This window comes from Trichomycterus rosablanca, chromosome 4, assembly GCF_030014385.1.
Source record: "Trichomycterus rosablanca isolate fTriRos1 chromosome 4, fTriRos1.hap1, whole genome shotgun sequence".
NCBI classification, from domain to species: domain Eukaryota; kingdom Metazoa; phylum Chordata; class Actinopteri; order Siluriformes; family Trichomycteridae; genus Trichomycterus; species Trichomycterus rosablanca.
This window is the reverse complement of record NC_085991.1, coordinates 9,851,008-9,865,239: the sequence shown is the minus strand read 5'-3', so window position 1 is coordinate 9,865,239 and position 14,232 is coordinate 9,851,008. Positions and strand designations below refer to the sequence as shown.

At 38.8% G+C, this 14,232-nt stretch overlaps 1 non-coding gene across 1 annotated transcript; it reads right to left on the bottom strand.

Annotated features, from left to right (window-relative positions):
• Positions 1–7,992: 7,992 nt before the first annotated feature.
• Positions 7,993–8,064, bottom strand: trnae-uuc (transfer RNA glutamic acid (anticodon UUC)). Its single transcript has one exon. It is a non-coding gene; the product is annotated as a tRNA-Glu (tRNA).
• Positions 8,065–14,232: the final 6,168 nt, after the last annotated feature.

The window sequence follows — 14,232 nt, the reverse complement described above, 5'->3', positions numbered from 1 at the left end:
GTGTAACTGTATGAATGTGTCATAGGAGGAGCCCTTTGTTTTGATCAATTAATTTAGCAATATTATGGTCTTTATCTGTAATATACTAATCTTACAGATATTCCAGAAGTAGTAATAATGTAAACTAGAGAATTCTAAACGAAACACCTAACGGGCATCTGCAGACACCAGCTAATAAAAGCGAACTACACCAGGAGGCAGAGGGATACATTTTGAAGGTGAAATGTGAACCTCACTAGCTACAACCAGGCGGAGGAAAAACGACCATTACACGGACACAGTGAGGTGAGTGGGTGCATTAATCATCGATTTTGAAAACTATCTTTAGTATTTGGTTCATCAGGTGTCTTGTAAAAAATACATGCCATAAATTGCTCTCATGTTAGTATATTCTTTACAAGATGCCGCTTCTATCAGTTTTGCGTAGTTTTTGTGAAAGATGTTAGCTAGCTTGGAAATAAGTTGGCAAACCGAGACAGCTAGTTAAACCAAACCGCTAGCTTACACTAAACTCTAGCTTGCCTTCCTGCCCTCAGTTGCCGTTTAACAAATGCACACATATATACCGATGTTAGTTTAAAGCAAACAATAAGGATAACTCAAAATCCAAATATTTTACATACTACAGATGTAATCGATCATTTATGACTTGTTTGGAGTTTAAATTCTACATCCAGGTCTTAATATATGTCAGTGAGACTAGACTACATGGTTTATTACACAGTATCAGTTTATTTGAATTATAAAAATAGATGAACTTCACCTTAACACCCGTAGTTTAAAATAGCGGGCTGCAGTTTTCAGCTTTATGGTAAAGTTTATTGAGTAGTTGGAGGATATAAATTAAGACCTGGACGTGTTTTGAGAGGCTTTTTGGGCACATATATACAGAGATAATAATAATAATCTTAAAAATATTTCTTTAGGGGTTCTTTAGTAAATACATTGATTCTATATAGAGCCATGGACACTCGAACAACCATTTGCATGATTAAATAGTTTTTTGCATTTCAAATTGCGCTTCAGATTGATGAGAATGTGTTGTGTATGGTTCTATATAGCACCAAAAAGTGTTCTTCTATTGTTATAAGCTTGAGATCGCAACAATAGCAGAACACTTTTTGGTGCTAATCATACACAACACATTCTGCATCAATCTGAAGAACCTTTTCATCATACAAAGAGCAATTTAGACATGCAAATATTTCTTTAAGTGTTCATGGTTCTATGTACAACTAATGTCTTTACTAAAGAACCTGTAAAGAACCATCTTTTTAAAAGTGTGGGTGACAATTGATTCCTATTGTTTAACAATCTTAGCTTAGCAGCTCCAGTTTTAACTAAAGAAGGACAATTTTGACTCAACATGTCTTGACTGATCTGGGTGAACTCGCTGAACTATTCCTATAATGGTTTGATGTGTGCAGTTTACTCTTTTCATTATGTTTGCAGTTCATATGTGTTCTGATAATGAATTTTCAGTTTTACAGGTTTTGTTTGAATTAATTGAAGTTTCTAACAGTTCTCCAGTCCCATGTGGAATTTGCACAACATGTGAAGAAACAGAAAAGGAACCAATCTAGTAGCTAAACTTCGCTGTGAGCTTTGTACTTTTTTTACTCCAAGCAACATCAAACAATATGTGGTTCATTTAAAAAGACACTTAAGAAATAGAGAAACTGTGAATTACCCCTTTGTGGAGTGCTCTTTTAAATCTAATGTTTCACCCTTTAGATTCTCCTGTGGAATAAATTGTGTTTAATATTTTGTTGCATTTAAGTAAACCTTCTGCACTCAAACTTTCTCTCATACACATACACCGATCAGCCATAACATTAAAACTACCTCCTTGTTTCTACACTCACTGTCCATTTTATCAGCTCCACTTACCATATAGAAGCACTTTGTAGTTCTACAATTACTGACTGTAGTCCATCTGTTTCTCTGCATGCTTTGTTAGCCCCCTTTCATGCTGTTCTTCAATGGTCAGGACCCCCACAGGACCACCATTTACATTTACATTTACATTTTCAGCATTTAGCAGACGCTTTTATCCAAAGCGACTTACACAGTGAGCGGAAGACAATGAGCAATTGAGGGTTAAGGGCCTTGCTCAGGGACCCAACAGTGGCAACTTGGTAGTGGCGGGGCTTGAACCAGCAACCTTCTGTTTACTAGTCCAGTGCCTTAACCACTGAGCTATCACTGGCCCCCACCACATATACCACCACATAGCAGGTATTATTTAGGTGGTGGATGATTCTCAGCACTGCAGTGACACTGACATGGTGGTGGTGTGTTAGTGTGTGTTGTGCTGGTATGAGTACACAGCACAGCAGCGCTGCTGGAGTTTTTAAACACCTCACTGTCACTGCTGGACTGAGAATCGTCCACCAACCAAAAATATCCAGCCATAATACTACTACTACAGTCTAATACTTGAAAAGGACTAAAAACCTGGCCTTTCTGAGCCAATGGCCTTAAAGACAGATCTTTTACTTTTTTGGGTGTCAATGACAAAAAATACCTAAATTCAAGATTAAGTCAAATAATAATGATGATTTATTAATATGTTCTGTACAGAGAATTAGCCAGACATTATGTAATGGCTTTTTCCATCCAAAATTCAGCTTTTTAAGTACAGTTATAAGTCAAAAAGTTTTACCATATAAATCAATAAATTTTACCTAAAAAATCAATTTCTAACATACTCTTAACAGTTGTGAAATAAACTGGTTATATTTTGAACTTATATCTCTTGGTGGCACGGTGGTGCACATTTTGAACAAATTTAAGTTGATTTACAGTTTTTTTTTTCAATTGGTTTGGCTCATTTCTTGAAACCGAGATGACATCCTCAAAACACCATGTGAAACACAGGTCAAGAGACTTTGCATTTTGAGGGAACTGACAATTTGTATAAAACACACATTTTGTTTTGAAGCACACATGAAGTGTTTTGGGAGAGATGTGACCTTTTGCTGCTGATCCGTGATGTTGTGCTGCATTATCCAGGTCATTTTGCCAAATGTACATATAGTTTGCAAAACATACAATCTGTTTCAAGTTTTCAAGTTTTTCTAAAATAATTTATTTATGTTTTTCTTTTAAAAAAAGATGTGAAAGAAGTGGGTTCAAAATGACAGACAAAAAACAAAACAAATTAATTGTGTTGATCCACCTCAACAAAGGTCTTGTAAAAGAGTGTAAGCAAAAGAATGTAAGCTGCTCCTGAGTGTGTCTGCCCACCCCCCAGCTGCATTGTTGTGCAGGGGATATGCATAAGGTTGCTAACACCTTAGCAAATTTGCATGCAGCCTTTTGTGCTGTGGGGGATAAATAGGTGACTGCTTCACCTATTTTGTTCAAAAGAAACAAAATGCAGAGAAGGCTCACCACTCAACAGGCATTGGAACTGATCCTGAGCAACACCAACCCTTGTGACTCAGATGGAGAAGACATAGTCCTTCAACCGGATTCGGACTCTGAGCTGTCTTCAGGTTAGATTTTTCAAATTACCTATTTTTATTTCCTGACTATCTTTTTATTTAGAACCAAAACAAAATGTTAATTTGAAATTATTTATCTTGCAGATGAGGAGACTCCTCCTCTACCAAAAAAGAGAGCTCGGTTGGCGAGTGAGCCGACAGAGACCGCAAAAGATGGCACAGTGTGGCGTGAAGTACAAGTGGGGAAACGTCTCCATTTCACCCCAATAGAACCGTACCCTACAGATGGAGAGCCAATGGCTAAGGCCAGACGAAGTGTCCGGAGTCGCCTTCAGAGCTTCCTCTGTTTTATCACTCTTCACATGCTTCATAGCATTCAAGAATGGACTACTCAACATGCACGTCACACGGAGCAGGTGGATTGGTTCATGGATCTCCCGGAACTAATGGCATTTATTTCAGTCACTATCTTGCGGGGGGTGACCAAGGTTCCATCACTACGTGACAGCTGGTCAGCAAACCTGGCAAACCCAAGGATCATTGCAACTATGGCCCGAAACCGCTTCCAAGACATCATGCAACACCTACGCTTTGATGACATGTTCACACGCAGTGAGCGAGCGGAGACCGATAAGTTTGCTGCAATCTCCGATGTGTGGAGATCGTTTGTCACCAACTGCATCGCATCCTACAACCCTGGTCGACACATCACTATTGATGAACAGCTTTTCCCGTCAAAGACTCGCTGCTGTTTTCTGCAATACATTGCAACAAAACCAGACAAGTTTGGCATCAAGTTTTGGGTGGCTTGCGACTTGAAATCAAAGTACATCTGTAATGTCCTCCCATATCTTGGCAAGGACCCCAGTCGTCCCAGCGGGGAGAGACTGTCCGAAACTGTAGTGATGAGGCTGATGGAACCATTCATGGACAAGGGCAGAACTGTAACCACGGACAATTTCTTTACATCATTGTCACTTGCACAACGACTGCTTAGCCGGAAAAAACACTATTCTCGGCACAGTCAACAAGAGTCGCCGGGAAATTCCTCAATCCGCTAGACAGATGGACCGCACTGAATTCACCACTCAGGTGTTTTCAACCACTGGTGCCACACTGACAGTGTATGCACCCAAACGAAAGAAGGCCGTCTACATTCTCAGCAGCATGCACAGCGTGGTTGAGACTGAGGATACCAACAAAAGGAAGCCAAACACGGTCACATAATACAACCACACAAAGTGCGGTGTGGATGTAATGGACCAAATGGTGCGGGAGTACAGCGTGCGTGCAGGAACACGGAGATGGCCAGTCGCCGTGTTCTACAACATGATTGACATGGCAGCACTGAATGCGCATGTTCTTTATCAGGCATGCACTGGGGTGCAGGAGAGACGGGTGGACTTTCTGGTTGAGCTTGCAAAAGAGTTAGGTGACTCTCATGTGAGTGAAAAGAAGGCACGCAAGGAGAAACTCCTTCGGCAACAACCTTCCACACCCAGCCCTGGCAAAAGGGCGAAGTGTCAGGTCAACCATCGATGCACGAACAATTGTGCAACTGAGAGATGTGTTGACTGCTACAAATACACATGTGGCAAATGTACCAGGGACATACCCAGGCAGTGCCAGGTATGTTCCGACAGTGCAGACAGACTGCTGAGTGAGTGCTGAAATGCTAGTCACACAAGAAGGACATGCCACTCACACACACACACGCAGCCCCCCACTGCAGCCTACTGTAAATATGTGTGGAATTGTTTTATTCCTTGTATTTTTTTTTTTTTTTTTTTTTATAACAAAAATAAAAAGCATGGAAACAAATAACAGTTGTTCTTTTGTATATTTTTCACACTGAAATTTCAGTCCTCTTGAATGCTTCTGGTCATTACTCACAGCTGTACCTTGCTCTAAAATTTCAAATTATCTATTTAAAATATATAAAAAATGATTCATTGTTTCAGTGCTTTTTTGCTAAACTAAATACAATATGTATAGTCTTTATATTATCAAATACAATAAACTGAATAGAACTAACTAGAAACTAAATGGCTAAACTCAATGGAAAACAACAACCTCCTGTGGTGCGACAGTAATGGCCTTATTTGCAGAACAAAAGACGGTGATTATAGGATGTTAGCTAAAATCCTTCAGGTCATTCGACCCGTCTCTGGGTTCCAAAGGTAGAAATGTTAAATGACCCCTCTCTGGGACTTCTAGTGTTAAATAATTTTAATAAAATAAATAATACATTTATAAATACATAAACAAACAAATAAATAAATGGTTCAAAAATGTTTGTAATATAATACAAGCTTAAACTTTAGTTTCAAAACAAAACAGAACATAATTTCTTATACAGTATAGCACCTTTCACAAACCCAACATTGCTTTACACAAAATAATCTAATCAAGAATTACCACCAGTAATTCAGTGGAAGTAAACTGAGACGAGAGAGGTTATGAGCTGGGCTTTAAAGGTAGTAAGTGAAGTACAGGAGCAAATAGATGAAGGTAAGTTCCAAAAATGCAGCCAGCTAGAACATACACTGTCTAAAGGTAAGAATTTCACAGATATGAATAACTGTAGGTGTATCATTTGCAGTCACAAATCTGATTTTGTTCAGTACTTTTGATGTAGTAAAATCATCTCAGTAAAACAGAGTACTAACAGAAGCTGCAGAATGAATTTAGTGTTTATGTACTTATTTTTTTCTAAGATCTTTTCCAGTGATCTAGAGTAATCAGATAAGAACTAAATTAAAGGTTCCTGAACCTCCAAGAGTGACAGAAGTTCTTAATACTGCAGTTCTGCTTACAATAAGAAAATACAAACAGAAGTCCTAAAGATGAAACATTGGTGTTGTGACCAGGTTTAGACAGAAGAAGTATAAACATTTCTGACAATGCTGATCATACTGAGGTTAGTAACTCTTCAATTTAAAGGTAAACAATATTTTTTAACAAAGGCACATTGTAATATAAAGGTACATTTGCACTTTTTACATAATGGTCGCTTTTATAACTAGCATATTAACAAATGAACCGTTTTTCCTTATGTCACTGTATATGGGTGTTAGTACAACTGGCTTTTCTTTATAGCTAAATGTAATACCACAATACTTCACTTAGTTTTTATGATACATGATGTGTCCTCATACTTTTTGACATCTAATAATTTGGAACAAAGTAGCGCCACATTTTGAACATACTATCAACAATTGTGAATGCATTCATCTCTAGTCAACACTTCACTGTGCTGAACTAAATGTAATTAAACATGACTAATTATGCTTTCTTTGTAATGAAACTACAATATTCTGTAACGGGTTTCTCATGGCAGGAAACGAAAAGAACTACAAATCCCGTTCAGAAAGACACAAATCTAGTACTTGAGCTGCAGCAATGTGCTAACTTAAATACTCCGCCCATCGCTATATCCCATGGATACTGTGACGTCAGCGAAATCTGTAATTGTCAGCAAACATACGCCACGCCTTCTTAAATTCTTAGGGTGGAGATGAGGATTGTGATTGGCCAATTCTTGCCCATTCTTGGGGGAACACTGAAACATGATTGGACAAGGCTCCCAAAAGTAAACGACACTGAGCGCCACTGGCCCCTGTAGGACTGCGCTTGTGACTTCCCTGAAGTTCCGGCCTCATTTCTGTCTTTGACCAAGGAGAGAATAGAAAGATTTGAAGCACGGCATACAAAAACACCCTGCCGTGACCCGTATTCGAACCGGGGTTGCTGCGGCCACAACACAGAGTACTAACCACTACACGATCACGCCATTCCAACGTTCAGCCGCATCTAGCTCACGTCCACTGGTCCCTGATAGACTGCAGTCATAGTTCCAACAGAACAAGCTTCTTGAGCTACAGCAACATGGCACAGAGGAACTAATAGGCAAAGTTTTGCTTGAGTCCTATCATGAAGACGAATTCCCATACCAGGAGTCAAACCCGGCCGCCTGGGTGAAAACCAGGAATCCTGACCACTAGACTATATGGGAAACTGAAGAGCTTGCCATCAGCTGACACCAGCATCAGTCACTTCTTTCCACTTTGACAAGAACTGCATTGTTGGATCTGAGGTACCGAGAACCATACACAAGAAGTTAGAAAGACTAAATAGACACAAGGTAACCGAGCCAGCCAGGAGTCCAACCTTGAATCTTCTGATCCGTAGTCAGACGTGTTATCCATATCCATCGCGACACTGGCCCCTGAGGGACTGCACTTGTGACTTTCCTGAAGCTCCGGCCTCATTTCTGTCTTTTGACCAATGAGAGAATGGAAAACTTTGAAGCACAGCATACAAAAACATCGTCCCATGACCCGGGGTTGCTGCGGCCACAACACAGAGTACTAACCACTACACGATCACGGCATTCCAACAGGCAGCCACATCCAGCTCACACTGACTGCTCCCTGATAGACTGCAGTCATAGTCCCAACAGAACAAGACTCTTGAGCTACAGCATCATGGCACAGAGTAACTAATAGGCAAAGTTTTTCTTGAGTCCTATCATGAAGACGAATTCCCATACCAGGAGTCGAACCCGGGCCGCCTGGGTGAAAACCAGGAATCCTGACCGCTAGACCATATGGGACACCAGCGTCAGTCACTTCTTTCCACATTGACAAGACCTGCATTGTTGGATCTGAGGTACCGAGAACCAAACACAAGAGATATCTTGTGGCAGTCGATTTCTTAGAATATTCTGGTCTTCTTTGATATGCTACATGACCACCTTCCCATTGGAAAAACTTGCCCTTGATCCAATATGGATTTCAAGATGGCGGCCATGTTCCGGACATAGCCTAAAAGATAGGCCCCCTCACCCATTACTTTCTGGGGTATTCAGAAATGTCATTTTCCCTTTTGTTTCTAAAATAAAAGAGTGTCCTGAGACAGTAGGTACAGTGCTGTTGTGATTATATGGTAAGCCTTCTTTTTTTCCTTCTAAATGCTTGTGTGCAGATTTTTGACGTGTCATTCAGTGCACTTTTTGCGAGTGTCTTCTGGCTTATTGCTTACCATGATAAATACTTCACTTATTATTAACCAAATGTACTAACAGTTATATGTCAGTAGTGCAATACATTAAATACATAATAATACATAAATCAAGAGTTTAAGTTAATGTTTACATCAAATATAAAAAGACAGCAGTTCTGTAAGAATAAACATATTAAATATAATATTTGCATAAATGATCAGTTATACAGTACAAATAGATGGTAGGTTTTGTTCCACACAGATGTAGTGAGTGTAAGTGTGCACATGATGGCAGACTCCATCTACATGTTACTAAACTCTGTAACAGGGCTGTACTGCTGGGAAAGGAGGTTAAAGAGAGGAAATGGTTTAATTATGTATAAGATATGATAGCAGGTGTTGAGCTACATTATTCTGCAGTTCAGTCATGGCATTGTTTGGATTTCTGTGTCTTCTTTCCATTGTTTTAGGTGAGAAATAACATTAAATAACACATGAGAACCTTTATCCAAACCTTAAATAGAAGTTCCGATGTATCTGCTGCTAGATTCTTTTCAGGTTTTTTTTTCTGACACTCATATCTTTATATATAAATTAACATTGTTCTTTATCTGTCCACAGGTTATAATCATGCACAGGAAATTAATTCAGTTTCAACCAATAAAACAGTCTTGGAGAGAGACTCTGTTACTTTATCCTGCAATTACAAAGGATCTGGTACAAATAAGGACCTGCTGTGGTATCGTCAGTTCTCCACATTCAGACCAGAGTTCATTATTCTGGTTAGTGAGTTTAATAAAGAAGCTGCAGTTTCTGGGTTTTCTGTGAAGATAAATGAAGATAAAAATCGAGTGGATCTGAACATCTCCTCTGCTGCAGTATCAGATTCTGCTCTCTACTACTGTGCTCTGAAGCCCACAGTGACAGGAACTCATACTATACTGTACAAAAACTAAACACTAAGTTACATATAGTAGTTCCTTTAGATAAAATATGCACATTTCGAAAGCACTTCACATTATAGATTGGAAATAAGTTGGTAATGAGGTAACATTGAAACCACCTCCTTGTTTCTTTACTCACTGTCCATTTTATCAGCTCCACTTATCATATACAACCCCTGGCAAAAATTATGGAATCACCACTCTTGGAAGATGTTCTTTCAATTGTTTAATTTTGTAGAAAAAAAATAAAACACAGACATGCCACAAAACTATCATTTCTCAAACTGTCAACCCTCTGGCATTAAGAAACAATAAAAAAAGAAACAAATATAATAGTTGTGGTCAGTCACAATTGCTTTTTTTTAGATCAAGTAGAGGAAAAAAATATGGAATCACTCAAATCTGAGGAAAAAATTATGGAATCTATTAGAAAACACTGCACCATTATTACTTTGTTGCACCACCTCTGGCTTTTATAATGGTTTAAACTCTCTGAGGCATGGAGTTAACTAATGACAAACAGTATTCTTCATCAATCTGCCTTCAACTGTCTCTTATTGCTGTTGCCAGATCAGCTTTGCAGGTTGGAACCTTGTCATTGACCATTTTCTTCAATTTCCACCAGAGATTTTCAAATGTATTGAGATCCGGACTATTGGCCATGCCATTGACATTATATGTTTTCTTGAAGGAAAGTTTTCACGTCCTTTGCCCTATGGCAAGATGCATTATCATCTTGAAAAATGAAGTCATCATCACCAAACATCCTTTCAACTGATGGAATAAGAAAAGCGTCCAAAATTTCAATGTGGACTTTGGCATTTATTGAAGACCATCTCCCCTGTGCCTTTACCCGACATGCAGGCCCATATCATCAACAACTGTGGAAATTAACATGTTTTCTTTAGGCAGTTATCTTCATTAATTTCATTGGACAGACACCAAACAAAAGTTCCAGCATCATCACCTTGCCCAATGCAGATTCGCGATTCATCACTGAAGATCACTTTTATCCAGTCACCCACAGTCCACGATTGCTTTTCTTTAGCCTTTCCTTTAACCTTGTTCTTTTCTTTTTAGGTGTTAATGATGGCTTTTGTTTGGCTTTTCTGTATGTAAATCCCATTTCTTTTAGGTGATTTCTTACAGTTCAGTCACAGACATTGACTCCACTTTCTGGCCACTTGTTGCTCATTTGTTTTGTTGTGCATTTTCTGTTTTCAAGACATATTGCTTTAAGTTTTCTATCTTGATGCTTTGATGTCTTACTTGGTCTACCAGTATGCTTCCCTTTTACAACCTTCCCATTTTGTTTGTACTTGGTCCAGATTTTAAACACAGCTTACTGGGAACAACCAACATCTTTTGCGACATTCCACAGTGATTTATCTTCTTGAAGGAGTTTTATAATCCTCTCATTTGTTTCAACTGACATATCTTGTGTTGGAACCATGATTCATGACGATCTGCTTTGTGCAACAGCTCTCCGAGGTGTAAGCACTCTTTTTAAACTGAAGAATAATTAGCAAATCTAATCTGCTGCAGATGTTTTGTTTTTAAACTGCAAATTACAGAGTAATTCCATAATTTTTTCCTCAGATTTGAGTGATTCCATATTTTTTTCCTCTACTTGATCTAAAAAAAGCAATTGTGACTGACCACAACTATTATATATATATATATATTTTTTTTATTGTTTCTTAATGTCAGAAGGTTGACATTTTGAAAAATGATAGTTTTGTGGCATGTCTGTGATAAAAAAAATTTCTACAAAATTAAACAATTGACAGAACATCTTCCAAGAGTGGTGATTCCATAATTTTTGCCAGGGGTTGTAGAACAGTAGTTACTAACTGTAGTCCATCTGTTTCTCTGCATGCCCCCTTTTATGCTGTTGTTCAATGGTCAGGACCCTACTTGACCACCACAGACAAAGTATTATTTAGGTGGTGGATCATTCTCAGCACTGCAGTGACACTGACATGGTGGTGGTGTGTTAGTGTGTGTTGTGCTGGTATGAGTGTATAAGACACAGCAGTGCTGCTAGAGTTTTTAAATACCATGTCCACTCACTGTCCACTCTATTAGACTCAACTACCTAATTGTTCCACATTGTAGATGTAAAGTCAGAGACGATCGCTTATCTGTTGCTGCTGTTTGAGTTGGTCATCTTCTATACCAACCGCTGTTGGCTATTCTCAGTCCAGTAGTGACAGTGAGGTGTTTAAAAACTCCATCAGCATTGCTGTGTCTGATCCACTCATACCAGCATAACACACACTAACACACTTACACACCACACTAACACTGACACTGCAGTGCTGAGAATGATCCACCACCTACTTAATACCTACTCTATAGTGGTCCTGTGGGGGTCCTGACCATTGAAGAACAGCGTGAAAGGGGGCTAACAAAGCATGCAGAGAAACAGATGGACTACAGTCAGTAATTGTAGAACTACGAAGTGCTTCTATATGGTAAGTGGAGCTGATAAAATGGACAATGAGTGTAGAAACCAGAAGGTAGTTTTAATGTTATGGCTGATCGGTGTACCTGCCACATTTTACATATGAATGCATTTTTTCATATAGCCTTTATCTGCCTGTGTAAGCAGTGTGGAAAACCATCCTAGGGCACCTCAGGACAGTCCAATCATCAGAATTTGTATTCTCTGGGACTGATTTTCTTTTTAATTTAGCCGTCAGATTCAGCTCATTTTATTGTTTAGATAGTATTAGATAAGACACAAAGATTCAATTTATAAAGTGTTTTTACATTTTATTTATCTGAATATTGATAATAAGACACATAAATAATTTACAGTTAAACACATGATTGATGAGAAGAAGTGTATGAAAAGGAAGTAAATTCTTTAATTGGACACAGTGCTTACATTTAGAATGAAAGACTTTTACTATATTTCTTTTAAATATGACTAACAACACCGCCAACTAACTCCAAAAGTATCCAGCAGTGTTTTAGTGAACAATGGATACTGAAACTGATGATGTGTGTAGTTACACTGTAGCATCTGCATTTCCTGTGTGTGGCTTCCTAAATACTTATGTGATGAGTTTCATACAAAACTGTTATACAGAGTGCTCACAAAGCTGTGTTCAGAAATGTCTCAGCTGTGTAACTTATTGCACATTGGGAGATACATAACACTGATTCTTACCGCACTATCTGTCAAAATATGATTTATGACCCTTGATTTATTACCCCCTCTGCCCCCACCTCTGTGAGCGACAGGCTAGTTTGATTGACAGGTTATGTTGACTGACATAGGCATGGAACGCCCACCCGCCCACCTCTCCCAAACCACCCACCTCTCCCAAACCACCCACCTCTCCCAAACCACCCTCCTCTCCCAACACACACACACCCCTCCCAACACACACACCTCTCCCCAATCCCACACCCACCCAAACCACAGACCCCCACCCCACACACCTCTCCCTACCCCACCTCATCAACCATGATTGACTAGTAATATTGACTGACAGAAATGGGGTCACACAGACACATAAGTGATATAAGCTAGTGTTTTAAAGTATGCATCATTGATTAATGCTAACTAAATATAAATGTGTATTTTAAATTAAATGTTTAATAAACAAATACATTAGAAACTTATAGTTTTCTTCACAGGTCAACACAACATCATAAACACATCCACACACCCCAACACCTCAAGGGCTCATCTGGTTAGGCACCTCATAGTTTCTAACATCAAAAGTCAATTAGGTGCGATGTCTCTATATATGTTAATGTTTAAGGTTTAGTTTTAAGGCTAGGGGTTATCTTTACTACAAAGGATTTGCAGATGTACACCCCACCCCACAAATGGTGGGCACAAACACATTTCCAAAGGTTTACGAAACCCCATATCACGCAGACTGCTAAATCTTTTTAGATATTTTACAGGTACACCGGTTGTTAGTTCTTGTGTTCGTGAAACCAAACTGGTTTTTGCACAAAGGAGAAAAAGATATGTCAAAGTATATGGCAACCGGTATTGCAACCACTTTAAGGATGTTAAAATAACCTATTTGATTCTCGGGGGTGGTTATGACGATTGTGGATAAACAAAAGACTATCACTGCCTACCCCTGTTTTGTTTGTTAAAAGAAACAACAACACAGTCACTTACACATCCCGCATCACTCCACCGCAACTCAGACACAAACGCGATTTAAGTTAGCATCTTAAAGCAAAACATCATTGATTATTGCTAACTAAATAAAAAAGTATATTTTTTATTAATGTATAATAAAACAAATACAATAGAAACTTTTAGTTTTCTTCACAGGCCAACACAACATCATAACACACCCACACACCCCACACACCTCACACCTCAAGGGCTTATCTGGTTAGGTCTCTAACATCAAAAGATTTTATGGCTCCCCCAATGCTGTGACAATGTCTGTATATAGTATTTAAGCACTCACACACAGTTGGGTTTCTAAGACAAAGCTTTAAATGTCTACCGCATGTGTAAATCAGATACTTTTTAGATATTCTACAGATACACCAAACTGCAGTTCTAGCGTTCATTAAACAAATTTGACTTTTGCTCCAAGAAAGAAGAGATACCTGTATGTCAATGCATATGGCAGCCGGATTTGCGACCACTTTAAGGAAGTTAAAATTAACCTATTTGATTTTCGGGCTTATGATGGGTTGAATAAAGAGTATCACGGCATACCCTGTTTTGTCTGTTAAAGAAACATCAACCACATTCACTTACACCTCTCGCATCACTCCACCACTACTCAGACACAAAAGCGCTTTAAGTTAGTGTCTTAAAGCAAACATCATTTGATTAATGA